At 31.8% G+C, this 27,520-nt stretch overlaps 1 pseudogene; it reads right to left on the reverse strand.

Annotated features, from left to right (window-relative positions):
- Positions 1-1,753: 1,753 nt before the first annotated feature.
- LOC100719013 (heterogeneous nuclear ribonucleoprotein K-like) lies at positions 1,754-3,121 on the reverse strand (annotated as a pseudogene).
- Between the last annotated feature and the right edge of the window lie 24,399 nt (positions 3,122-27,520).

The raw sequence follows: 27,520 nt of genomic DNA on the forward strand, positions 1-27,520 counted from the left end.
AAAGATTAACTGAAACCTTGAGCCATGATAAACCTCTTTTTTAATTTTTAGGTATTAATAGTGTGTCATAGCTGGGGCTGGGGATTTAGCTCAGCGGCATAAGTGCCTGCCTTGCAAACAGGCAGTCGTGAGTTCGATCCCTGGTACCGATAAAAATGAAAAAAGACAAAAAAAAAAAATAGTGTGTCATAGCAGCAGGAATATAACTGAAGAAGATTGGAATGTAGAAACACTACATTTGTTGATGCACTGGTTTTTAGGAAGCCATAGAGATAAAAATCAAAATGACACCAAAGATTGTGAGCAGAGACTCTTGAAAAACAGAAATATAAATGAGGAAATGCCATTTAAGAATAAAGTATATAATGAACAATATGTGATTAGAGAAGCTATGTAAATAGTACACTTTGAAATTTGATATTCAATTGGGGAAATTTAAGAAGGCTGATTTGAAGTGGGATTAATAAACAGAGATTTTAGAATACAGAGTACAAGTAAAGCTGCGGGCTAGATTCACTGTCATGGAAAAAAGTAAAGATATTCACTTAAAAGTTGGAGACTATTGGAAGTTATTGTAGTACAAAAATTTTTGTTTAAATCCAAAATTAACTATCTTTTCATACTCAGGTGTCACAAATGGCTAATTAAAGAGTATGAGCTTATCAAAGGGGAAAGTGGGCAAGAAGGAAAAGAAGAAAGTAACATTACAAGAGTAGTGTAAAATAGTATCAAAGTTTGCATTAACACTTCATAGAACAAAAGCAAAATAATACAGGAATGCTGGAATTATTTGGGAAAATATTGACATATATGTGTACATTACCTTCAGTTTAATGTCGCCTTTTGGTGTTTTTGTGAATCCCCATTAACTATTTGTGAAGCAATCCACAAGCCTTTATACGATACTGGAACTGGTAAGCTTGCACAGGAAACTGTCCCTCTCTAACAGGAGTCATCTGAGAAGACATTATTCCTAAACATCTTAGAGCTAGTTATAGATCAACACACATACGGTACCTAAGACTATTTATATCAATACAGCAACTTGAATGCACTGAACAACAGCTAAGTGAGAGATTTTACTTCTGGGTAAGTTTGGCTGGATGATGGTAGGCATGACCTTGAAAACTATACTCTATTTAGTTGGTCACCCCTTTCTCTCTGGTACTGTTTCTGCTTCTTGATTGTCATGAACGAGGCATTTTTTTTTTTTTTTAATCTAACTTTTTCTTCCATGTTTCTGCCTTGGTGTCAGTTGACCATGAGTTGAATCTCCTTAAATAAAAACTCTTATTGTGGGTGGGAAGTATTGTGCCTCACTTATGAGAAGGCTGAGAAGTAGAAATATGGTAACAAAAGGAAATGCTTTTTTTTAGATTCACTAAATTTATTTTAAAAAGCACAAGACGTTTCTTACAAAGAGCTCTATGTTCTGCAGACTGCTCTGAACAGATGTCACAGACACCTGAGTCATTGTTACTTTCCTCCCTGTCTCACCTCCAAATGTTTACAGTGACCACACAAAGCAAGGTGATCTTAATAATTACATAGGAAAAAAATTTTTGAAAGCACCAACAGTGAACAGTGAACAAAAAACAAAATCCACTCACTCTGCTGCTGTTTTAAAATTTCAGTGTTACTTTTTCAATGTCCTTCCTCCAAACAGGTTTCTAAAGAACTAAAATATTACACCTGGTGACAGCAAAGATTTCATTGCACCTCAATGCAGAACACCTTCAGTTCTTCACTAATCTTAGAAAAATTTTCCAGAACACTGTTTTACACTGTTCTACAGAAAATACTGTAAATTCTGTGTTTGGTCTTGTGTTCCTTTAATAGTAATGATCTGATCTTCAGATTCTTCTAAAGCTTCATCAATTTTGATAGAACCTTTCAATCCAAGATGGATTTGTTTAATCCTCTGACCAGCTTTACCAATAATCGATCCAGTCAACCCCTTGGGAATAGTTACTTGTGTGCTAATAATAGGTCCAAAATTATCACCATGTGAGACATGAACTGATGCATAGGAATAATCAGATCTAGAGCCATCCTGGGAATCATATGTCATCTTTTGTTCTGATGGGCTTGATGTATCCATTGGAGAGTCCCAAGTTTCATCAGCACTGAAACCAATCATGCTATCATAGTCATCTCCAGGTCTTACTCTTCTATCATAGGCCACTAGATTTCTTCCTCTGTGTGGTGGTGGTGGTGGTGGTGGTGGTGGTGGTGGTGGTGGTGGTGGTGGTGGTGGAAGAGGAAGAGTCTGAGATCTGCTACAAGGATGAGAGGAGGTGGTCCCCACTGAGGGTGCATGTCTTCATGATCTCTCTAGAGGGAGGTATGGGACAACAACCCCACCCAGGAAGCATTCTGTCAAAACCATGTCTTCCCTTCTTGGAAATCCCTATATATCATCCACAGTGGTCATCAAACATCACAGCAAAACCATGATAATAGTAAGCATCATAGGAAAAATTGGAGTCACAGATCGTGCACAGACTTTGGTGGGAGACTCAGATATAAAGGATAGCTTTTATTCACTCTACAATCTTATAAGACTTTCTTCCAACAGGAATAACTCTGTTAGTGAAATGAGGACAGCATTCTTGGAAAAGCTTGATTGTTCTCTCAAAGTTCTTTGATTTTGGCAGCTTTGACCCCAATAAATCTTCCTGCCAGACATTGATGAAATAATAGTCTCCATTTGTAAAGCCATTTTCTTTATAGAGTTGGTAATCTAAGCATGCTGTAGCATTGTATTTGAGTGGGTGCTGGCTCTTTTCAGTGGATTATGGCAGCAGCGGGCCCTTTTACATGGTAGGGATGATTATCTTCAGAATTTCTCCAATTGTGTCAATATCAGCAGAGATACTCATTATACACTCTGGGCCACTGCTGTCTGGGATGGAAACACTAGTATTGCAGTCTGTATGGAAAGCCTTACTATTCTTGCCTACTTTTCCAATGTCTGCCCCAGAATACTTGCTTTAACCATTCATAACTGTTTCTGGATCTTTAAAATGCTTGCTAGTCTTCGCTATCTTCTGAGGACATTTACCAGATTCACCACTGGTTTCAATGTTGGGAAGGTTTCCTTCAGCTGCTCTGTTTCCATTTTCTTGTATTAAATGGATAAACCCATCTTGCAGCATGTGCCAGGTGATGGCAGAGCACAGGTGCTGCTGCACATCTGGACCACAGGAAATGGCCACAGGCTGTTTTGTTTAAACTGTATCTGTGTGGTTTGGAATTAGATTTCAGAAATAATCTAGAAAAAATTGAAGATTCAGGGTAAAGAAACACTAAAATATTTTAAATAGACCCTAAAGGAATGTTGGTTAGGGTTCCAAAGAATAGATAATTGATAGAAATGTGTGGTCCCTGAGTGTATGAGGAAGTCATTGGCAGTTGGAGTACAAACTACGTATTTTATTCTCTGGAAAAATTGGTTTAATTTTACCATGCCCTGACACTTTGCAGGAAACTGAAATTAAGGGCAATGATGTAATCAGATGGCAGACGAAATTTCAAGACATCTCCAAATTCTATCTGTGGTATCAGAACTCTTGGTTGTGCTTAGTTTTGTTTATATAGTGAAATTCAAAGCCAAAATGTGTAGCAGAAACAGTTGAAACACTTAAATTTGGCCCAAAGGGAACAGTTTGAACCATAGGAAATGAGACTGTTCAAGAAATTGGTAGCATTAAAAATAAACTTTGTACCTGAACAAGAACAAAGGTGCCTTGGTGGAATCTTAGAAAACAAAAAGTTCATTCTGACCTCAGGTTCATGTGTTTAAAAGTGTAAACCTTTAATTTGAGAAGAGTTTTTGAGATGTCTGCTCACTGATTGCCTAAGGAATTCAGTCTCAGGATTTGTTTTACTGTGCTCAGCTATCCAGATATACAGAGGATTCTGCAACCATGTTTCATTGGGATCAGTCTATTGTTGCTACTCATAGGAGACCTTGGTGTCATCTATATGATTCTGGTTTTACTGGTAAACAACAGCAGAGGTTCATGGAACCTTCTTCCCAGATTTCCAAGGAAGTCCTCAATCATAGAGGATAATACGTGAAAACCTAACAGAGTGAAATAGTAGGTGTAATGCCAACCCAAGCAAACCACAGATGACATGATCAGAAATCATCTGATGAAAGAAGCGGCAGGCTGTGAGCAGTCAACCTTAGAGAGAGTATGTGGGGTGAAGGTAGCAAATCTATAGGACTGGAGTTACTAAGCTCTCTGGAACTCACTTCCCACCACGCCTTACACTGACAGATGGCTATCAGGCAGTATAAACTCATTTCATGTTAACGAGTTTTAGCCTTCTTTCCATCTGATTCTTTTCCATTCTTCTCTTTCTCACTTTTGGGTTTGGAATGTTTACTCTATGTCATTTCACCTTGGGATGATATAAGATTTTGGTAATTTTTTTTTTTTCAGTTAAGGATTTTCTTTGAGTCTCAATAGATTTTGATTTGAATCATTTGAAAAATACTAGAAATTTAAGAACTTAAAGGAAGGGATAATAACATTTTTGGCTGAATATATCACATATAATAGAATCACTAAATTATATTTACATTTACTTGGTAATTAAATACTTTAAGATTAACTAGATATATTTTAAATTTTACTAGATGCTTTTAAGTATCTGGATGACAAGTGGTTTGTGCTAATTAATCCTGATATATAAAATTGATTTTAACACAGAAGGCCTAATACGTTGTGTGGCACACTTCGGGGTTTGTCTGGTGTGTCCTCAAAAACTCATCAGCAGTAGATTCTTTATCTTAAGTTATTTTTCCAAGAAAGATTATCTAAGGTATATTCTGGATACTTTGAAAAATAAACCTGGCTGGATTAATTGATGTATTATTTCTGAAGAATTAGTAAAAGATAAGATCAAGGAAGATTTTGATCTGGTTCTAGTTAGGAAAAACTTTAAAAAATATATTTTTTTGAATTTCATCACAAGCCAGTTGAATACAAAACACTCCTCTCATATATTTTGAGTATTAATCCCAGCATAATGTGGCTGTATAGATGTTAAGAATATAATGCTCAGAGAATGAACTGTAACAACTGCTGAAAACTTTTGCTATTTAATGTTGACAAGAAATAGTGATTATTACATCCATAATATTGTGTGAATATGAAGAGCACTAATAATTTTTGAAAAGAAACAAAGACTCTTCCAGGGAATTCATCACATATGCAATGAAAATTTAGCATCTCTAATTCTCTTTTTTTCTGCAAAATTACTTTTATAATGGTTGGATTTCTCATTATGCTCAGTACCATATATGAAAACTATATTTTAGTACCATAACACTATAAAAATTGAGTTTTAGGTTTTGCTACTCAGAGTTCAGCCAGGTAGAGTGGAACGTGAAGACGTGAATCATGTGAAAGCAGAAGAATGAGAAGTTGGAATGCCTAAAATCCCCTGAAATCCTACGGATCTTTAGGACTGGTTCTGCATCTTTATTTGAGGATAGTTACCTACTTACCCTGTTTGAATATTATACAGAAACTTCAAATGAGGCGGTATCACCCCAAGTAATGCTTGCCCTTCTAATTGTCTAACCCTAACTACACTCTTGGCAATGTAACCACTAATTAGAGTGAAAATTCATTAAATTTCCCAGTCAAATCAATGTCTTTGCTAGGGTAAAGTGTGCTTTAAAAAGTTGTAGAAGTTGACTGATACGCAGAGATACAAATTTACTTCATACTTTGGAGGAGGATTCTGTCTCAAAGGGGTTAGTACATAAATCTATGATAGGAATTTCTTGTCAACAAATGATTGATATCAGATGCTGTGTTGCTGAAAATACTGTTAGCATGCTTGGATACAATTCCAATATGTTTTAGAGATGCTTTTCAAAGGCTCATAAAAACTAATACTAGTTCTATTTAAACAAAAGTGAGTTGTCATGTATATATTCCAATATTTTTATCATTTTTCTGTTGAACATGTAGATTACACTCATATTTTAACTACTACGAATAATGCTGTAAGAAACATAGGCATTCTGGACTCTCATTTGTATCCTGTTTTCATTTATTTGTGCTTTATGCCCAGAAGTGGGATAGCTGAATCATAGGGTAATCGATTTTTAGTTTTTCAAGGAAAATTCATACTGTTCTTCATAAAGGCTGTACTGATACACACATATACTTAGAGACCATAAGAATTCCTTTTTCTCCACTCTTTGCTACTGTTTGATATTTTGAATTTTTCTGATAATTATTTACTTGGTAAATATCTTTAGTCAGATATTCTGAAGTCTTCATTTTTAGTTTTTACTTAAAACTATTTTTTTCTGCTACTGATTGCACTTTCCTAAACTTTTTGAATTTTTTTTTGCAGTTCTGTAAAGAACACTATTGATATTTTACTTGGAAATATGCTGAATCTCTATACTATTCTGGGCATTAAAATAATTTAACAAAATTAATTTTTCCAATCTTAAACAAGGAAGGTTGTGTAATTTTGTATGTATATGTGTCTTATCTTCTGTTATTTTATTGAAATTTTTCAGTTTTTATTCATTCATTTATTTATTTAATGTATTTATAAATGGGGTTTCTTCCAAGTAACAAACCTTCAGCTGAACAATTATTATTTACTTTGTGTATAAAATGTTAAGAAAACATATTGACTTACTGGGAATGATTTATGTCTTACACAATATTCTAAGGAATGGATGAAATAAATCTGTAACACCAACAACAAATATTTCCCTGGACAGAATTAGATGGGTTTTTGTACTAAACATAAATGTTAAGCTATTAAGTGTTAATTATTATCAGTAGATTTCTACCTAATTTTATCCTGTTATCCTTTTTCTATTCTTAAAAACACAATAATGTGTATTATAAAGGTGTTTCTTAGAAGAAGACATGAACCTTTAGTACAATATTTCATTTGACATAATTTATCTAGCATATTCTATCCCTAAATCATAGCAGAGAAAGTAAAATTCCCCTGAGGGGGGGGGGACAATTACACATTTTATAATGTTGTTTATACAATTTCTCAGTTAACTTTCTTCATTTATGAGAAAAAATACCTTAAACTCAATGTCAAAAGAGGAAACAATTATTTGGCTCACAGTTTATAGAGGTTTCAGTTCATAGTTGATTGTTGTGAGGCAGAGGGCCATGGAAACAAGGCATTGCAGAGGAGAAACTTTTTTTTTTTTTTGGCAGACAGAAGGCAGAAAGCATCAAGCAACAAGTGACAAACAACAGCATCAAGCAACTGACCACAGCATCCCTCTTTCTTTCCTTTATGTCTTATCCAGGTTCCCTACACTTAGGGAAGACAGCATTCTTACCCGGAGAGGGGCAACCCTGGTCATAGCATCACACCATACACAACCCAGCTTATATCCTTGATTGCGGCATCACCCACCCTCTATCCAGCCACTCTGAAAAGCCCCACCTATGGCTGAGAAACATTTTGTGGAAACATGTTTTGCTAACTTTTCATAAAAACAAAAAATCAACCTGATAGGGAATGAACCATGCTTTGGATGTGAGCTTGCATTTTCTACTCCTCGTACCTAATTCAGCATCTCAGTATCTGAAGACGTACAGAATAATTTTTACTTAGGAACTTGGCATGTGTCATTTTATTTTATCAGGATAGGGAAATTTGTTTTTAGAAATGTGTGTGGCAAAATGAGCAAATGACTGGTGGTTTTTAAAATATGTTTTGTTAGCCAGACACTGCAGCCAGAATGAGCAGGATACAATGGGATGAAGAGGTGAAATACCAAGGTGAGGTAGCACAGGAGAAAACTATAGAGATTCATTTCGGTCAAATAGTCTTCACTTTCAGTTTGAATGAATGGAAAGATTCCTGTAGAGGTGAGTGGGTCACCATCCTCACAGGTCTATTAATCCTCTGATATTCATAGCTCTACAATCTTTAAAAGATGGGGCGCAGTTGAAGGCAGGTCACTAAGAGTAAGCCAGTACCAGACGCTTCTGTCTCTGACATTCTTTTCCTGTGCTTTATTTCTTGGCCCCATGAAGTGAGGAGCTTTGCTCTGCCTTGTCATTCAACCACGGTGCTTTCTACCTTGGAATGGACCAATCATAAAGTGAAACCTGTGAAGGCAGGAACCAAAATGACCCTGCTCTGCTTTAAGTTCAAGGCATGGGAAAGTGACTGATGTGCTCCATTTAAACCACTCTCAGCTGTGTGTTGGTGAGCATGGCTCTCTCATTCCTACAAACTTCTTCTTTGTTGTACTGGGATTTAGTTCCTAGATCAATAACGCAGTAAATATTCCATAGATTTCAAAACCATCACCAAGCCTTAGGCACATAGAGCCACTTACACAAACATGATCAGACTTCATATATTAATCGTAGAAACTGCTGTTCTTTTTAGAATAAGCATCAAAAAACTATGTTTCATAGTTATTTGCCCTTTGGAGGGATTTAATTCTCATATACCCAGATTGTTTGCCATTTTCTTAAAATGCTTAAAGATAATCTGTCTTTATTATAAACTAGAAAGAGAATATCTGGGGGTAAAGTATGAAACTTTGCAAACATTTTAAATCCATACTCAAAGTTTACTTTTACTTTTAAAATATCTCATAGGTGCATGCAATGGAAGCATGTGTGTATATAGACATATGTTCATAATATATATATAATAATACTTAATGACTTCACAAGTTATTGACAAGTTATCAAGTATTGTCATAATATATCTATGTATATCTATGTATCTACTTGTCAAGTATTAATACCATCACACTATTTCTCCAGGATCATTTGTATTTCCAGTTTAAACTTGTTTGTAATCATGTTTTGCCTTATTTTGCAATTTTCTACTTTATTTGCTTAACTTTAATATCTTTGATGGTACATGTTTTAGTTCACTGGGAGTTTGTACATATACCTAAGATATTTTAGACTTTTTATGTCCCCTTAGGTTCCCACCTCTCTTGTTCCCCGTAACTCTTTTTCCACTTCTCATTTAAGAACTTCTATTTTCGTTTTTGTTTGATTCTCTTTTCTTAAGCCCTTTTAGCTTCCTTCACTCCCCTCTCCTTTCAGTTTTTCTACTTCCTGTTTGATCATACATTTTTCTGTCTTTGCTCTGTATTTATCCAAAAATACTTTTTACTGCAGAGATTATATGTATCTGTACATATATTAATTTTTCTAATGTTTAAAAATATTAAAATATGACTTGAATTAAATATCAAGACACTAAGTATATTATTGTTTGATTAACATTTTAATGGCATTTAGTACATAAAAACAAAATCATTTGTTTAGACATTTATTTATGTAATGAGACAACTTCATTAAAATACATCCCTGCTATTTGCATTTCTGAACTTACAATTTTCTTCTTTCCAGTTTTGTTTCTTTCTGTTTTCTTTCTTAGAGAAATTGTCTCACAGGCTGTCCTTTAACTCATGTTATTTTTACCTTAGTCTCCCAAATGCTGACATTATGCCTGTGCACTATCATGCCTGGTTCCAAACTTGTAACTGAAAAAGCAAACAAACAAACAAAAACTCTACTATTTTTAAACTTATTATTTTTCCTTCTCAACATGATTTTCACAAAGTTGTGTTTTTGTCATCAGTTTCCTTCATATTTGTTGTGGCGTAAAGAATTTGAAGGAAGGGAGAACAAACACTAAAGAAGATAAAAATACAGCAATCAAAGTATTACCTTGAAGTCTTTTCAAGTATTTATCAAAAATTATCTTTATGTATATACACAATTCCAAACTATAAATTACTTTCTTCAGATAAACTTTGGTCTCCTTCCTGTTAGCTATGTAAGTGATCCTTAAAATTCAACCACTTAACGTTAATTCAGATTATGACTTGGTCATTAACGTTTGTAGATACTGGAAGGAATAACCTTATCTCTTAAGATTTTATAAACTAATAAATTACATTTAAGTTGAGTTTACACTTTTTAAGGAGTTTTACTGCATGAAGAGTAGGGAAAAGATAAAGTAACAAATATTGCAAAGGTTTATAGAGCTCTGTACCTAGGAGAGAAGTCACACACTTATTTTAACAGAATAGTAAATTTTATTATGTTTAAGGGATGTCCATCAATTTTCTTTGCAGTAAAGGCTTATGTTAATTAAAGCACAAGTGGAATGGACACTTATGGGAAAAGTGGGACATGTATATCTTCCTTTATATACCAGTAATGATCATTTTGGATTACATATAAGTTTGCGTTAAAATGTACAGATTTTAAAGTCAAATCAGTAGAGATCACTCTGATATATATATATATATATATATATATATATATATATATATATATATACAAGCATGTGCATAGCAATGGATGATATATGTCATATAATTTCTACATTATATATTCTATTATATATAGAATTATATATAGAATATAATATTATATGATATATAATAATATATTTATGCCTGTACTGTACTTAGTATCTTCAAAGTAGTTACTCAGAGGACAAGACACAGACTAACAAGATATACTTGAGGTATTCATAGCTAAAAGGGTACAATGAGAATACATATGGTAGATAAATAGGAGGGAAAGTTCAAATAATTTTCCAAGTTACCTATTCCATTGTTTCAAAAATATTCTAATATATATGTTAATTTGTTTCCTTTATATTACTCACTTATTTCACTTATATTACTATTTTCTCTTAGTGCATTGAAAAGAAAGTTTTGTATTATTATCTGTTCATTTCTGCATTGCAAAGTTAATTTTTAATTATCTTTACTTGAGGGAAAAGTGAATAGTATTATTTTCCTCATATTTTTTGAATCCTTATTAGTGTATATGAATGTTGACTTTTTTGCATTGATTGTGTATCCTGAAATATTTTTAAATATTTTGTATTAATTATAGATTTCTTTTAGCAGAATTTTTGGGTTGTCTATCTAAAAGGCCACATCATCTAAAAATGGTAATTTGACTTATTTCTTTCCATTACATATCCCTTTTATTTAATTCTCATGCCTAATCTCTGAAGTTAGTATTTGAAATACTGTATTAAACACATAAGGTAAGAGGATCTTTACTTGTACCTAATTTTAGAAAAAAAAATTTCTCCAATTAATAGCATGCTGTGATTAATTTTGTTGAAAATGACTCAGGTCAATATAACATCTTATTTTATACCTATCTTTTTACTGTTTTTATCATAATTCCATGTTATACTTTGTTATCAACATATTAATATAATCATTAAATTTTTATCCTTATTTCTGTTTATGTGCAGTATTTTATTTTCGATTCTCTTACATTTAACCTATCTTCAAAGACTTAGATCATAGTATTTCTGTGGTGGCTTGTGAAATATTTCCATTTTGAATTTTATTATTTTAGTTTAATAATTTTTATCATTATTTCTGCTAAGGCTTTGCCTATTTTGATTGTCTTTTTCAAAAGCAACTATTTTTATCACAACTTTTGCATTTTTTAGTTACTATTTCATTTCATTTTTCTGACTTTTATTTCCTCCGGCTCACTTTTGACTTTTGATCTTGGTTTTCTATTTACTGACATGTAGCAATTTGTTCCTCATTTGAGATCTTTCTGCCTTTCTATGTGAATTTGATTGCTATACATATTATTCATTATATTACTCTTGTGTAATGATATTTGTGACTCCACTTTTATTTGTTTCAAATAATGTTTCTTGATTTCTGCTTTGATCAATCAATTATTTAGAAGTTGTTCAATTTCTGTGTTTTTCTATAATTTCCAATTATTTTATTGTTCTTTATTATGTTAACTATGGTAGAGTTTCAATTTGATTGGCTCTTAGTCATCAGGAGATTGATGGAGTACAATCTTGAGCATGTCTTAATGAGTCATTAGAGTCTAGTCTTTAGGGACTACGGCCCATTCTATTCTGGCACTATTTCTCTGCTCTCCATCCTGATGGTTATGACTAAGCATCTTTGCTTTGCCACTTACAATGATACTTCCTACATGATGTCTGACTTGAAAATCTTTGACAATGTTTCAGATATTTCCTTATATTGTGAGATCAATTAAGCCTCATATGTTTAGGTCCTGGGTATTGTGTACTACTGATTGGAAAGTGGACTAATACAGAAAATCTTTTATCAGAGAAGTATGACCATTCCTGTGCCTGTACCTATACATGAAGTTGAAATCTTTTGAAATTGGTTCATAGAACAATTTCGGAAAGACTTGAAGGAGCAGGCTATAGAAAATATAAAATTGCATAAGCATAGCCTGGTGATTCTGGACTTAGCTAAAAAATACCAGCAAACTGACAAAAATATAGACAGTAAGTAAAGCTCAGGCTGAGGAGGTTTCAGTTGAAAACAAGGACTCAGTTTATAATTGGAACAAAGATCATGTGTATTAGAGCCTGAAAAAAAAGTGTTTTTTTAATATTCTAAGTTTTTTTTTTATATTATAAGTCTAAATTTTGAGGGGTACTAGATTAATGATAGTGGCCTATTTAATCTCATGGCAAACAGTTCAAAAGCATCTAGTAATCATCCAGTGACATGAATATTGTTGGCTGTTTTTAGCATAAAATATGGTGAAAATTAATTACATCACAGCAGAGAAGAAAAACTGAGAAACTGAAATTTTATCCCTAAAAAAATCATATTTAATATTTCAAGGAGATGAAATGTGACTGTTGAGGAGATGTAAATCATTAAGAAAAAGAACTAAGCACTTGTGAACACAAACAAGGAGAAACTTCTTACACAGTACATTCTGTATGAATCCCCACAAAATATATACAAAATAAAGCATAGAAAAAATATATACATATCAAAATTCCTTCAAAACTAACTTCATTGTTATGCAACACACAGATGATAATACAGTGTATCACCAAGAAAAACTTCCCCATCTAAAAAGTGTCACATACAAGTCAATAAGAGAATACCAGTCCAACAGATGCAAAAATTACTATATAAAACATTAAGAAATAGGACAAGAAACAGTAAAATTATGACTTTTTTTGAAAAGACTCCTTTTATGGAAACTGATCGTGATAACATAACAGATGGCAACATTTTTATAAATGATCATAGAAATGTTCAATGGGGTTAAGAATACAGCTCAGTGGCACAGCATTTGCTTGGCAAGTGTGAAGTCCTGAATTTTACTCCCAGGATTAAAAAGAAAAAGGGGAAATTCTCAATGAATTCAGAGAAAAGAAAAATTTAAGGAAAGGTATTATAGAAATTTAACAAAAGAATATACATATTCCAAAGAAGAAGCAATTTTGACAATAAAAAACATAATGAAATGCAGTAGAAATAATAACAGACTTAGACCAAAAAAAAAAAAAAAAAGACTCTAAAGTGAAGACAAGCACAAAAAAACAGAATTATTTTTATAAAAGTGAAAAAATTAAGTGGGATATTATGAAATCCCAATTTTAAGAGTAAACTGAAGTAAAAGAAGGCTTGAGAAACAGACTAACTACATGTAAACCTATTCAGTAAAATGATAGCAAGAAATTTCCCAAGACTGGAAAAAGAAAGCATTATTCAACCTCAGTTATGATTAAGCACCTCAAGCAATTCTGCTAGACTGAATGAGAAATTAAGGCCTTCCAAGATAAATAGAAACTAAAATATTTTTTGTCCCTAAGAAAATATTATAGAAGATATTTTGAAGATGTACTATATCTCAAAAAGCAAGAGCAGCCTAACATATAAGTATTAGAAAAGAATCAAATGTAAGAAACATAACAAAGCAAAAAAAAATAGTATATTTTTTTCAGTGATAGCTCTGAATTCAAATAGTCTAAATTCTCTGATTAGAAGACAGACTGAAAAATTAGTATAAAAAAGACCAACTGTATGCTGTCTACAAGAAACACATCTCACCTGCAAATGTGTGCATAGGTTTAAAGACTAGAAAATGATATTTCATACAAATGATGGCTAGAAGCAAGCAGTTTTAGCTTTCATCTTATCTATTTTTGAGACTGATTCATTGCTAGAAACTGCTACAACCAGCGTTGAGTGAAGATAATTGAAACAGAGGATTATAACCTGGTTTCTTTTCCTGGCACTAGAATTGCCAGGAGCAAATCTTTCATCCAGCAACAAATTTGGAAAGAAAATTTCTGGATCTGATAAATGATATGCTTCAGAAAGTTAGAATTAAGTTCCATGGCTACCCAACTCTACTTTGCGTGAAAAGCATTTAACCATGCTATACTGTCTGTGTCTGTGGTAATATTAAAGGAGGCAATTGCAATCCATATAACATGGACATTTCCCTGACTTGAGGATGACTAGGGTTTGCCAAGCAGTGCTTTTCACTTTCACATGATGCAAAGTTTTAAGTATAAGGCCTGAATTTGTTATTCTCTTACTTTCCCAAGTGGGAGGCCACACTTTGTGCTTTGTTGGTTGGTACTAAGTAAACAGTGACAGAAGAAAGTCTTTCCTGCTTTCTTCAATTGTCTTTATTTTAGCATACTAAAACCATGGTTTGCATTTTCTCCTGATATTTTATACATTTGAAAAGATAGTCATATGAATAGCTGTTGGACATGAAATGATAATCACTGAAGAATGACTGTCTCGCTCAGTGTCTGACTGCATAGTTTCCTACCATACCACATTGAATACAGTTTCTGATATTTAATCAACTAAAAGCCCTTCAAATTTATCCTTGTGTGTTTTCTAGTATAAAACAAATGCAGCTATTTATTAAAACCTTCCACGTTTATTAAAGCCTTCAACAAAAGACTTTAGCACACCTATGATAAGACCAACTTTTTATATAATTTTATCCATGTTGATTCTTGAAATATTTTCATTTTTCACATACATATTTTAATTTATTAAATTTCACATTTAAATAATCATGGTTTAAATTGGAACCTTACCTGTTCATTTATTCCCTTACACACAAAATCCTGTGACTCTTATGGAAAATATATTGTTGTGTTTATATTTGTATGTATAATCTTTTAAACGTTTTTAATTATTTTCTTCTCACACCCATACTCTAGAAGAACAGATAAACTTTCTATTCATTGTTAAAACTAGACTTTGGAGTTTCAAAAGTAATATATATATATATATATATATATATATATATAGAGAGAGAGAGAGAGAGAGAGAGAGAGAGAGAAATAGAACTTTGCATTTTGCCTTAAATGAATTATCAATAACATTCTCTTGTAAATATCATTAATAGATGTGTAGTTATCACAGATTTAGAGAATGACATTATTTTTAGTGTTAATTTCCTATTTCAATGCTATTTCAGTAATTTCAGAAAAGTGCTGCTTTTAGTTTCATGAAGTTGATAGAGTTTCCTCAGCAATTTTTAGAAAAATTTCTGTCACTCAAATAAGCTCATTTCAAAAATCTCTACTCTTGTTAAATGTGAATAATTGACAGAAATCTCTGTCACAAAGTGAGGCACTGAAATGTAATCACCCACAATATTTCCTCATTCATGTATTTTCTTTTTGGTTGTGAAATAAAAGCATGTATTTGAGAACTTAGACATTTGGTTTAACTGGAATGAAAAAAAAAAACTTACTTTGATTTTGTTTGTGATAAAGTGCCATCACTTTGGCACTATTTCTTCTCAGTATGATTTAAGAATTCAGAAGTATTTATAGTGCATTAAAACTTTTAGTACTTTTACTATAGAAAGTTGGTACTTTGTGCCTAGAATATTTTTTACTTATGGATATATGTTTTAAAGCGCCTGAATAGTATAAGTTTTTCCTATAAATATGAAGAAACTGGATCTTTTTATTGTATATTGTTCAGTAAAACATGAATATGTTAATTATAATTATAGTTGTTGATAGAGTGACATTCTAACCATTTAAATAAGTGTATCTATATGGCCTTCTCAATTCCATAATCTCTGTATCTTTCTCTATACAACACACAAATACAACTTCAAATTTTACATATAAATTCTGATGTTGTGTATTTATATATTTATATGTGTTTCTAGGATTTTTAAATATAATTTTATTAGATTAGTTTAGCAACAATTATACAATATGTTCGTATATATTTCATAAAGATAATATAGGTCGTTTAATATTTCATAAAGTGTCTTGCATAAAGATTATAAATATTCCTTTATTATTAAATTAAGCTTGCTTTGTATTACTCTATGTAGTCAGTGAGTGGCTTAGACAGTAGATATTGTCGCTAAGTTGTGGAGTCTGAAAAGTCGAACATTAGGGATCTGGTAGGTTCAATTTGGGTGAAAGTTTCCCTCATTGAATCCTAACAAAGTAGACACGCACACAAACACACACACACACACACACACACACACACACACACATACATGTAAAAGAGAAAGAGTGAAAGAAAAATAGAGAGATGGGGAGAAGGAGAGATCATCTTCCTAAACAGTGGAAAGACATTACATTTGGACCCCACTCTGCACTTAAAGTTATTATTTAATATTATTTACTTCCTAAGGGCTGTATTTTCAGATACAATATCAGATATAATTGTTTTAATTCTCTCACATGCGCATTTTGTAGGACACATTCAATCTATAGTGCTCAGCACGAAAGTCTTTTTGATTTTTCCATTTGTTTCTTAGATTTTGATGCAAATAAAATTTGTAATGTTCATGTATTTAAATGTTTTTCTATATAGGATAGTAATCTTAGTCACACCATGATATCATTCATTATCATTTGGAAACATTTGCATTAATTTTGTATAACTTTATATTTAGAACATGAATATCATATTTTTCTCAATTTGAATCATAGACATCCACTTTTTTCTACAGTAACAATTTAAACATCAAGGGATGAAAACTTGGTTTAAAAAATAATTCTTAAAATTTTGTTTTTTTTTTTTTTTCAAACACACATAAGACTTAAAAAACTTCTTCTTTTGGTTTCCATACCATCTATTGAAAGAAATCCATTTTTTCATATTAGAATTCATTATCAATTTAACATCTTTATTCTTAAAAAAAACTTTTAACGTTATGGTTATAATATCATTTTCAGGGAATTTTGTATGACAGACAAATCAAAATTATTTTCAAATTTTAATTATAGAGTCCTACAGTTTATAAAGATAAATCAATTTTCTTCTTCTTTGCAATTATAATCAATATTTTCACCATAATTACTACAAAGTACTTCCAGTGCTTGAATTAATTCATCATGATCTGTTAAAGTTTTCCATTTTTAAGTGTATTAAATTTCAACATTTGCAATGTGAGACTTTGTGCTTATACTATTTTCACTATTTGTGTCCTTATGTGTGTTATTGTGGTAAATGTATGTTAAACTAAGGTAGACAAAACTGTATGCATGTTGGTATGATTTGGTCAGGAAAGACACATATTTCAATCAATCAAATGTCTACTATGATGATTATTTCCAAAGTACCTGGCACATTTCAGAGTTTTTTAGGCTAATCTAAGCCTGAAATCAATAAGCAAATGCTCCAATTAATATTCTTCCTACATTTTTGGGAATATTTGAATCTTTTTAATTAAAAACTGTATGTATAACCTAAATCATATTTATTAATGTATGTATTTTTAGTTAAACATGCTAAATCTGTTCAGAGATGTAGCAGGTGTGAATATCACTTTTAAAAACACTATCTCGAACTGTTGTCCATCGGAGGGATTGAATCCTGTGACTAGATCTTAAATTTAATTAGGAGAAAGTGAGACAAGGTCTTAGCTATTTATTACCCACTAGACAGAACGTGCTGAATTCCTAATCCCATAAAGTCGGAATGTAACTGACCACAGAAAAACATTCTTGGAACTCATTTGTTGGTGACATGACAATAGGAAATATGTATTCTAGTACCACTAAAGTTATAATCTTTGGAAGTAAGCATTAACCCAGATGTTTTATGTCTGTATCTATATTTATAGGTGTGTATAGTTCTGTATTTACATATCTACATCCTTATAAAACTCTTGCATTTGTGTTTGTTTTATAGAGAGAGCTTAGAGACAAAGAGATTGAAAGTAATGGTGCAAATATGAGTATATGTTTTATTTACACATAAAAACAAAAGAAGAACAAAATAAATGTACTATTTCTTTTAAATAAAAGCAAACCAATTTTAACTGATGTTTATGTTTCAGACTATAAAGTCCCTCTTGTGATCATAATGCTGCAGATAAATTTGGGGACAACTTGACCAGTACAAACAATGCCTTTATTAAAAAAAAAAAAAAAAAAAAAAAAGTAACCTGTACTTCTTGTCCTATGTTATTACTTCTGAACTCTTTTTAAAATTATGTTAGTGCCATTATTTTCACAGGAGGCCTTACCTATCACTGTTATGATTTATATCCAGATGTCCTCTGAAAGCCTTATATGCTAACAGCGGGGCTTGGCGAGGAGATTGGATCATGCGCATGTGAAAATCCTCAGTGGATACGTCTACTGACGCATTTATAGCTGATTTGCACTTAGAAGGTGGAATCTATAATCAACACACTTAGGCCAATGGCACTGTATCCTGGAGGTGCTCCTCCCTGTCTCTTCCTCACTCCATCTCCCTGTTTCTCAGGTGCTTTCTTCCACCATGCCATGCTGCCTTGATGCCAGCTGACTATAAACTTGAGTCTACAAACTGTGAGCATAAATAAACTTATACTTTAATTTGTAGGTGTTGTGTCTGAGCAACAAGAAAGTAACTAACACACTTTCCTTGGATAGCTGTTAAATATATTAAAGACAAGGAACACAGAACGGAGTATAAACTGAAGAGCCATGGCTAGTTTTACTGAGATTCCTTTTAATGAAAAAAAAGGAGTGAGAATTCCTTCTGCAATATTGAAAACATCTATGACCTTTACCTGTATCCATACAAACACAGACTCAGACATACACACATGCACACACACACACACACACACACACACACACACACACACACACACACTCTCAGAAAGGGTCACAGAGACATTGTATAGTTGAACAAGATTTACAAAGACCGTCCTATTCCCATTAGCTCCCCTTCTACTGTGCCAATCAGATCTTAATTATTAAAAATGAAAGTAAATATGTTACTGGCTGTGAGTTCAACATCATTTTTGCTACCTACAATGCGTCAGATATGCTAATTACGCATCTATTACCTCAGTTTGTTGGCAAATTGATGTAACAATTTTTGCTATTTATTAACTGAGAGGTGAATGGAATCTGTACAAGGAGGATGATCAGGAGTTTGGAGGAGACAGGAATAGTAAAAATGACCAATGCATAATATGGATATGCATTAATCTCTAACTGAATGTAGTTAAAATGTATCGCAAAACACTCACTAATACATGTTTTTAATCTACAATTGTGAGATAAAAGCAGTGCTTAGGACAATTTGTCCTCCAACATTCACCTAATCTTTTTTTTAACATTATGCATTGTTTTGACAAATTTTGTGTGAATTATGCAGCAATGTCTTTTGGTTAAAAATTTTCCCTTAAAATGAAGGTTATAATTAAAAAGAAAATAAGTATGCACTAAATTTAACCTTTAAGAATGGGAAAGAGAGCATCTGGTTTATTTCAATGTATTTATTGTGCAAATATAACTATAGTGTCTTATATGCTCTATTGTTGACACCACTTTTAAATCTGCTTTTATGGATCATTTCTCACACTTTCTCCCTCAGGGAGACACATACGCAGTGACTGAGAGGTTTATAATGATGCCTCAACAATTAGTGATTTCGGTATCTTTTAGAAGACTTTAAAATAGCAAATGCACTAAGATTGGCATGGTATTTGAAATTTAATAGATTCCTGCTAAAAGCAATAAAGCATGGTTATCTAAATATATTCTAATATCTTTAGAATAACTAAAGATACGCTGTAACCATACAGAAATGTGTTCCAAATTTAAGGCTGCATTAATTTTTTCATAACTTTAAATGCAGTAGTTAATACAGAAATGAGTTTCAATGCCGTGAAGCAGAAATGCATTACTGAATTTTAAAGACACTGGCAAAGGATGGTTTTTTATTTTAGGAAGAAGTAAGATATTCATATGTATATGTAGCCAAAAGTGTGAAAAATACAATCTGTTTTATAGTATCTTCTCTTATTTGAAACAGATATTCAGATGAAATGATTGCTGCAAGCACATATTTTAAAAATGTGCAAAACCTTAAAATATTGCTTGAGAAGTAGATTTCATAAGAGGGTAATGTGTGAGCTTTCCTGGAGCTTTTGTCATATTGCAAAAGTGAAATAGCCGTTAGCTTAAGTTTTCCAGTTTCTTACAGAATAATGGTGTGTAAATACAATGATAGGCATAGAAAAACTGTGGTAGAGGTAATTTACAAGAACATAAGGCTCTCAGGATGTAGTGCTCCTATGCCATTTCTGCATTGTTTAACTATTCATTCTAACTTTTAGTATTGCTTGATTGTAGAAAATCTCACCTTAAAGTTTTGAGATCATTGAAGTTATGGTCTGGAAAATAATTGTATAAACCAGAATATTAGTGCTGAGATTAAAATATCTTCAACTTACACACATTGTGTATCACTTGTTTTGTTTGATCAACAATCTTACTAGTCCACTTAAAAATTCTTTTAGTCAGTAAAAGCAGTCTTCTTGACATAATCCATGTCTGGTTATGACATCACAAACATTGTCACAAAGGCTGCAGGTGCCAAGAAATGAATCACTGTTTCTTCCTAGAGATGACATAACTGACACTTTGGAAATAAAAACATAGTATTTTTTATAGGTTGCTGACATTTGTATGGCCATGAATGCATTAACATATTACTATCTGTACTTATAGTGGCTACTTAACTTATAAATATAAATTGAAAAAGATCATTACAATGTGCATAAGTTACATGATTTTATTTTCTCCATCAAAAGATCGTTTAAATCTTTGAAATAAATATTTATGTTGTAATAAAGTAAGCCACTAAAAGCAAATACTTGTTTCATTGGTTTTTATTGAAAAATGGAGATTGTAGAAAGACATTTTTGCTTCTAAAATGTATAATCTATAAAATATTTCATATTTCAGAATAAATGTTTGTATTTTTTCCTTAAAAAACAAATCAATATTTTCATTTGGCACTAATAACTGAAAATAAAATGTTAAAAGTAGAGATGAACATACAGAACAGAGCTTTTTAAAAACTGGCCAGCTACTCTTATCTTGTCAGAACATATTTTTCATAATTTCACAACATATTGCTGTTCAAACTTGCTTTCAAATAATCAGTAAATAACTATCTTTTAAGTTTCCACTGTATGAGTTTTCATCATAATACATGGTCATCAAGTGACCAGTGGTATCAATGGACACTTTTTAATGTAATTATTTCAGCAAAAGATAGTGTTGAACGCCTGTAATCCAAACTACTCAAGAAAGCAAGGAAGAATCAGTGTAGACACAATTCCAACCTTGAGAAGCTAGCAATACGATACCTTAAAATTAAAAATAAAATGCCTGAGAATATTGCTCAGTAGTAGGTATAATGTTTGCTAGTATTTGCGAGCTCCTGTGGTCAGTCTTAAGGATGCAGTGATGACGATGATGATGATGATGATGATGATAGTGATGATATTTAATATGTTTCACTTTTAACTCTTTTATCCACTCTTGTTTTGTTGCATGTGAGCTTATTTTAAGGTTTGTTTCCTTCTCTTTTCTTATTCTCTTATCTATCCTGTGGTACATTAATCCTAATAAATTTATACCTTAGCATTTACATTATATAATACCAAATATACACATTAATTAGATGAGAAAACAATAAAAAATATCTGAAGAGAATTGAGTAATAGTAAATATTTCCAGGCCCCAAAAAAAAAAAAAAATGTTACAGTGTTCTTTGTCATCAGGATATTTGTGTGATATTAGGTAGGTCATTTGGAATTTACACGTTTTCTAAGATAGATCTGTACATCTATTAAGCTCTGTTATGAAGGGCCTAGGGTCTGCAGGGCACACACCTCAGAAAAGCCAGAGGCTACATATAGTAGGATAAATTCAACCCATCATCATGGACTCAAGCCTACTCCTGATCACCTTCATCTTCTATCAGTCTTCCTGTCTAATTTCCTCCTGTGCAGCTTCAGTTCTATAAATGAGCCTACAGACACTGGCTCATTAATAAGCGTGGACACCTTTGACAATTACTTGTGCTCCCCCATAATAAACACAATCCCAAAGGGTAGATGCACAGAGAATTAACTGAAAAAGAAATCTTTATATCATAACTTGATTGGCAGAATGAAGGACATGTGTAAAACTAACCATAAGGAAAAGTATATTTGTGTATTTTTGTACCCCATTTATATCCTAGAGATATACCCCACAGATAATGTAGCTCATAGAAAATATATAATTATTATCTGTTATGTTTCTCAATAGAAATCATTTTAGGGGTCATTATAGACGCATTTTCCTTGATAAAATTTATCTTTTTGAGACCAAATCATCATTATTATATTTCTTCTTCTTGGGCAAAATAATTGTTATGAATTTCTGATGAAAAAAATGAAAGTTATGACGTACTTTGTTGTTTGCTTTTATGAACATATATACACCAATGCTTAAAGAATTTAGACATTAGCAAGAGGGCAGTGCTTATTCTAAAAATTCATTTTTCAAAGTTATTGTTTACAAGTTATTCCATCTGCCTAAGTTATTTTTGTGATAACAAAATGTATTGTTTTATTATTAACACAGAATTTCTAATCATATGGATAGCTATTTATAAAATTCTCCATATTTGTAAATTGCATTAGAATATTGTCTCTAATGATAAACTTTGTACGATTTTAATACATTACCAACACATTTTGTGCTAAACATAATATTAATGGTATTTATTTTTCCCACAGATTTTATGTAGAATTTAGCACTAGATAAGATAGCTATAAGAAGGATAGCTATAAGAAGGATATAAGAATAACTATAAGAAGGAAATTTGAAAATATCTATATGGAATGTGGAAGATAATATTGAGTCATAAATGCATTGAATGTTTCTTACAAAATATATTATCATATCACAGTAAATTTAAAAAAAAAGAAACAAAACAAAAATATCACAATTTTTAAACAAATTTAACAAATTGTAGGAATTAATTAAAACACGTGAATCTATCCAGAAATGGACCTACATTTATAAAACCAGTTCATCTCTTTTAGTGGGATAAAAATATTCAGAAGAGATAATGTACTCTTTTGAATAAATAGTGGTAGAATAATATAATTTGGATTAAAATCATGTAGTGTGATAATCAACAAACTGTATCTATTGCAATTTATGACAGGCATGTGAAGCAGATTTTAGGAGATGTTTGCAGGTATGAGTGAAAAATTACATGAGACTGTACTCTCTGTTCTATTTTGTTTTGAATCAAAAACTTCTATAAAATAAAAATGAACAGATTCTGCAGCAAAACTTTCTTAGCGTTTGCATTGGGCATTCATTCAGCATTTATGTTGATAGGAAATCAAGTGTCAGAAAAAATAGGAATAAAATCATATTTTTCTGAGTTGGTTGGGAATAAAAAAATGTTTTTATGGCAAAGGAAGAAGAAAAATTGAAGACAATCAAATAAATGAATAAATAATTTTTAAAAGAGGAAACATTATTTCTGGCTGCAACAACCGAAACTATAAAAACAATTTAAAGTTTAGAAAATATGTCCTCTGCTTGAGGACGTGTTGTTTTTGGATTGTGATTCCCTAAAGAATAGTCAGTAGTCAACAGAACAGTGGTTGTTTTTCAAAGAGTTGTTCTTGAGAAGTTAACCTCATTACTAAAATTTTCTTCTCACAGTTCTGAGATTGCTGTCATCAATCCAGTATTTAAATTCAGTCTCTCTGCCCCCTTATCAGAGAAAAGAAGAGAAGAAATGCTTTTATTGTGACTTCTTAAATTTTTATCTCTATTTGGTTTAGTTTTTAATTGTTCATTTTGTTCGTTCACTTACAGTTTGTCCTCAGGAATAGTTACATGTACGTATTGCATCAGGTTTCTTCCTTTTTAAAATTCTATTTTCCTCCCCACCTCTTCTTTCCCCCCTCCTCCAGTTCCTCTATCTCATTTTTCATTCTTTTTCAGATTATTTCTCTTAGCTTATGTTATGGAGTATGTTTATATTAGCTGAGATTATTATGTTCCTCTATGTGATATACCTTTATCACCCCCCCACTCCTCTTCCTCCCCTCTCACCTGTGTGATCAGTTCCCTTATCCATCTTCTTGTCCCTTTTTATATATTCTTTTTCATTTTCTTTGTTTATACTTTGCCTCACTCAAATGAGAGATACCCTACAGTATTCCAGTTTGTGTGTCTGGTTTATTTCACTCGACATTGTATTTTCCAGGTGCATCATTTTCCTACAAAGGCTCAAATTTGTCAGTCTTTATGACTGAGTAGTTTTTCATTTTCTTTGTCTACATTTTCTGTATCCAGTTGTCCATTGAAGGACACATAAGCTGCTTCCAAGGATTTAGCTATTACAAATTGTGATTCTGTAAACTTGGTGTGTATTTATCATGTAATATGATGACAAAGAACTAAAGTTAGCAATTACTTATGACCCACCTAAACCCTGCTAGATACATTCTCCAGAGAATTTAAGTCATCAAGCTGCATATTTTATTATAATACTTTCTTTTATCAAAAAACATTTCTTTATAATGTTCCTTGAAGCAATCCATCATTGCTCATAAATCATCAGAATTATTCATGTTCAATCAAAATTAAGTTTAACTAATCATGAATTACAGCATGATTCTTTAAGTATAAATTTCATTAATTTTATTTGTCTGGGTTTTTTTAATGACATAGAATGGGAAATTACAAACATCTTCCATATGCACTTAAAGAAATCAAGAAGAGATAGGATGCTCACAGTTTTAGACAATCCATTGTATGTTTCACTGATACAATTTCAAATATAGAGCCCTTATATAACACAGCTATTTGTAACTTTTAAAACTATCAGTAGGATACATGCATGAATGATTATAGCATAGTTAATTGTGATAGACATATATTAAAAATGTTCAAATGCAAAATATTGAGAGGAATCCCCATGAGTGTAATTGTATTAGGAACTGAAATTATTTTATTGCACCAAATGTATTGTTTATTTCTAAATGGCTTTACATATAAATTTCTTTATAAAACTGAAGTTAAATAAAGGACTTGTATACAAGTTGGTATATATCTCTAATAATATATTTTAATGTAGCATTATAAACATTGTATATTGTGTAATTAAAATTATTAAATTTACATATATTAAGATATGAATTTAATATTAGCATTATTTGGTTTTATTCAAAATGTAAATTGTACAATTAAATTTATTAAATATAAATATATATTAAGATATAAATTTAATAGTAACAAAATTATTTGGTTTTATTCATGTGAAAAGATTTACTAGGACTAGTGATATGAATAAGTCCAAAATTCTTTGAGAATTTTGCCCATAATTCTTACATTATAATCCTTAGATTGCCATCTAGTTGTGTCTGCAAAAGTCATGCAAATATGGCTAGGTCCCATGTAAAGTCAGCCGCTTCTTTTTTCCTCACAAAAAATTACAGAAACCTTTTCCAAAAATGCTATATGAAAGCAGCTCCCCATTTAGTAAAACTGCTACACATAAGCAATCATAAGTTAAGGGTATATTACCAATAAGTGTCTAATAGATTCCACAATGTCTAGTGAGGAAACTTAGAGGAGAATGGAAGTTCAGAATAGGATTCATATAATATTCATGTTTGATACATGTGCAAAAGCAAATCTGAGCATGTCACACATTAAGTAAAATGTGCATAAAAATAAAAAATCTATTTTAGTTTTAATGAATTACAATTTTCTAAGGATTTTTCATAATTTTTAATTGTAGGGTTACTGTGCAATCAAAAAACCAACTGTCATTTGTGGCTAAAATATATATTCTCAATGCAAATATGGGTGTAGAGAGATAACAAACCAAAAGGAAGAAATTAAATGATGAGAAAAATGATTTTTTTCTATAATTCTTTTATTTATTTGTTTATTTATTTTGGCGCCAGGAATTGAGCTCAAGATTTTGCACTCACCAGGCTGGTTCTTGTCCTGCAAAGTTATATCCTTGAACCTTTATATTCAAATTATTTAACTTTTAGGAGAAGTGCTGTTTTCACAGAGAGATGTGATTATCTTACTTTACATAGCAAAAATGATATGGCTGATGTGATATAGTGAGAAAAATCCTGAGTCAGGGAGCTTTCCTGAATCATCTCTGTAGATTTAATCTAATTGAAAGTGCATTTATAAGAGGACAGGAGGATCTGAGTTGGAGATGGGGATGTGGTGGAGTCAACATGGAAGAAACACCTTGCCAATTAGGGATTCCAGATGGAGCACACGTTGGCTTCAGCACTGTAAAATCTATTTTCCATTTCTGCATGATATCTAGGCCAGAAAATTTGTGTTAAGCCGTTAAGTGTGTCGTGTTTTGCAACAGCAGCACTGAAGAGCAAACACATTTGCATTTTACCTTTATTAAAAATGCCCGATATGGTTTTAGAGGGTTTGTTGCTATTTTTTTTTTTTCTTTTTAAATAGCATGTGGTCTCTTTTGCATGAAAAACCCAAATTATATATCAAGGGAAAATATAGACAATAGGAGGCAGGGAAATAGATTTTGTTCATATGTAAAGGATCTTAAGAGATGGGTGGAGGAGGGCAGAAGAGGGAAAGGGAATCAAAAAGGAATTAAGATGACTCATGCACATGGATCAGCTCCCTGCAAGGAACGTGATCATTACATAATGCAGACACTTACTAGTTTTAACAAGACTTGAGGCCAGTGTGGTGGCATTGCCTGTAGGTTGATTGGTATGGGTTTGAGGCCAGCCTGAGGTATGCAAGCAAGTTCAAAGCAGGCCTGAAATACTTTGTGAGACCCTCATCTCAAAAATAAATAAAATTTTAAATAAAAGTTTATAAAATAAACAATAAAACAAGACTCGAGTTTCTCAGACCTTGAAAGAGAAGGAAAAAGGAATAAACACTGAGATATCAGGGTATGACCTCTTTGGATGTGATTCCAGTGATCAGAGCTAATTTCTTTTACTATTATTATTATTACTATTATTATGTATTGGCCCATTTTAAACATACACAATAATGATTTTCATCATAGAGACCTTGTATCTATAAATAACCTATCTCAATTTTTCACCTTTCCCCCATTCTTTGAAGGGAGGGTAGAGGAATATTTTTTTAAGACTATGTTTTTATGATTTTAAATAACATCTCTTTAAAAGTATTAAGTCATGGCACTCTACCCTGAAACACTGTATGGGAGTGTGATGTTTGAATTCTCCATCTCAGCTTCCAAAAGTATATTGCTTTATTTGATAAAATTATAAAAAAGAGAATCCAAAGATTAATTGATAGAATCTTAAAGAAAACATTGAGAATCATTACCAGTTAAAAAAAGTAATTGACAGTTTTTAGCACATTT

The sequence above is a fragment of the Cavia porcellus genome, unplaced genomic scaffold, assembly GCF_034190915.1.
Source record: "Cavia porcellus strain 051 isolate PalLab524CR breed Dunkin Hartley unplaced genomic scaffold, mCavPor4.1 scaffold_11, whole genome shotgun sequence".
NCBI classification, from domain to species: domain Eukaryota; kingdom Metazoa; phylum Chordata; class Mammalia; order Rodentia; family Caviidae; genus Cavia; species Cavia porcellus.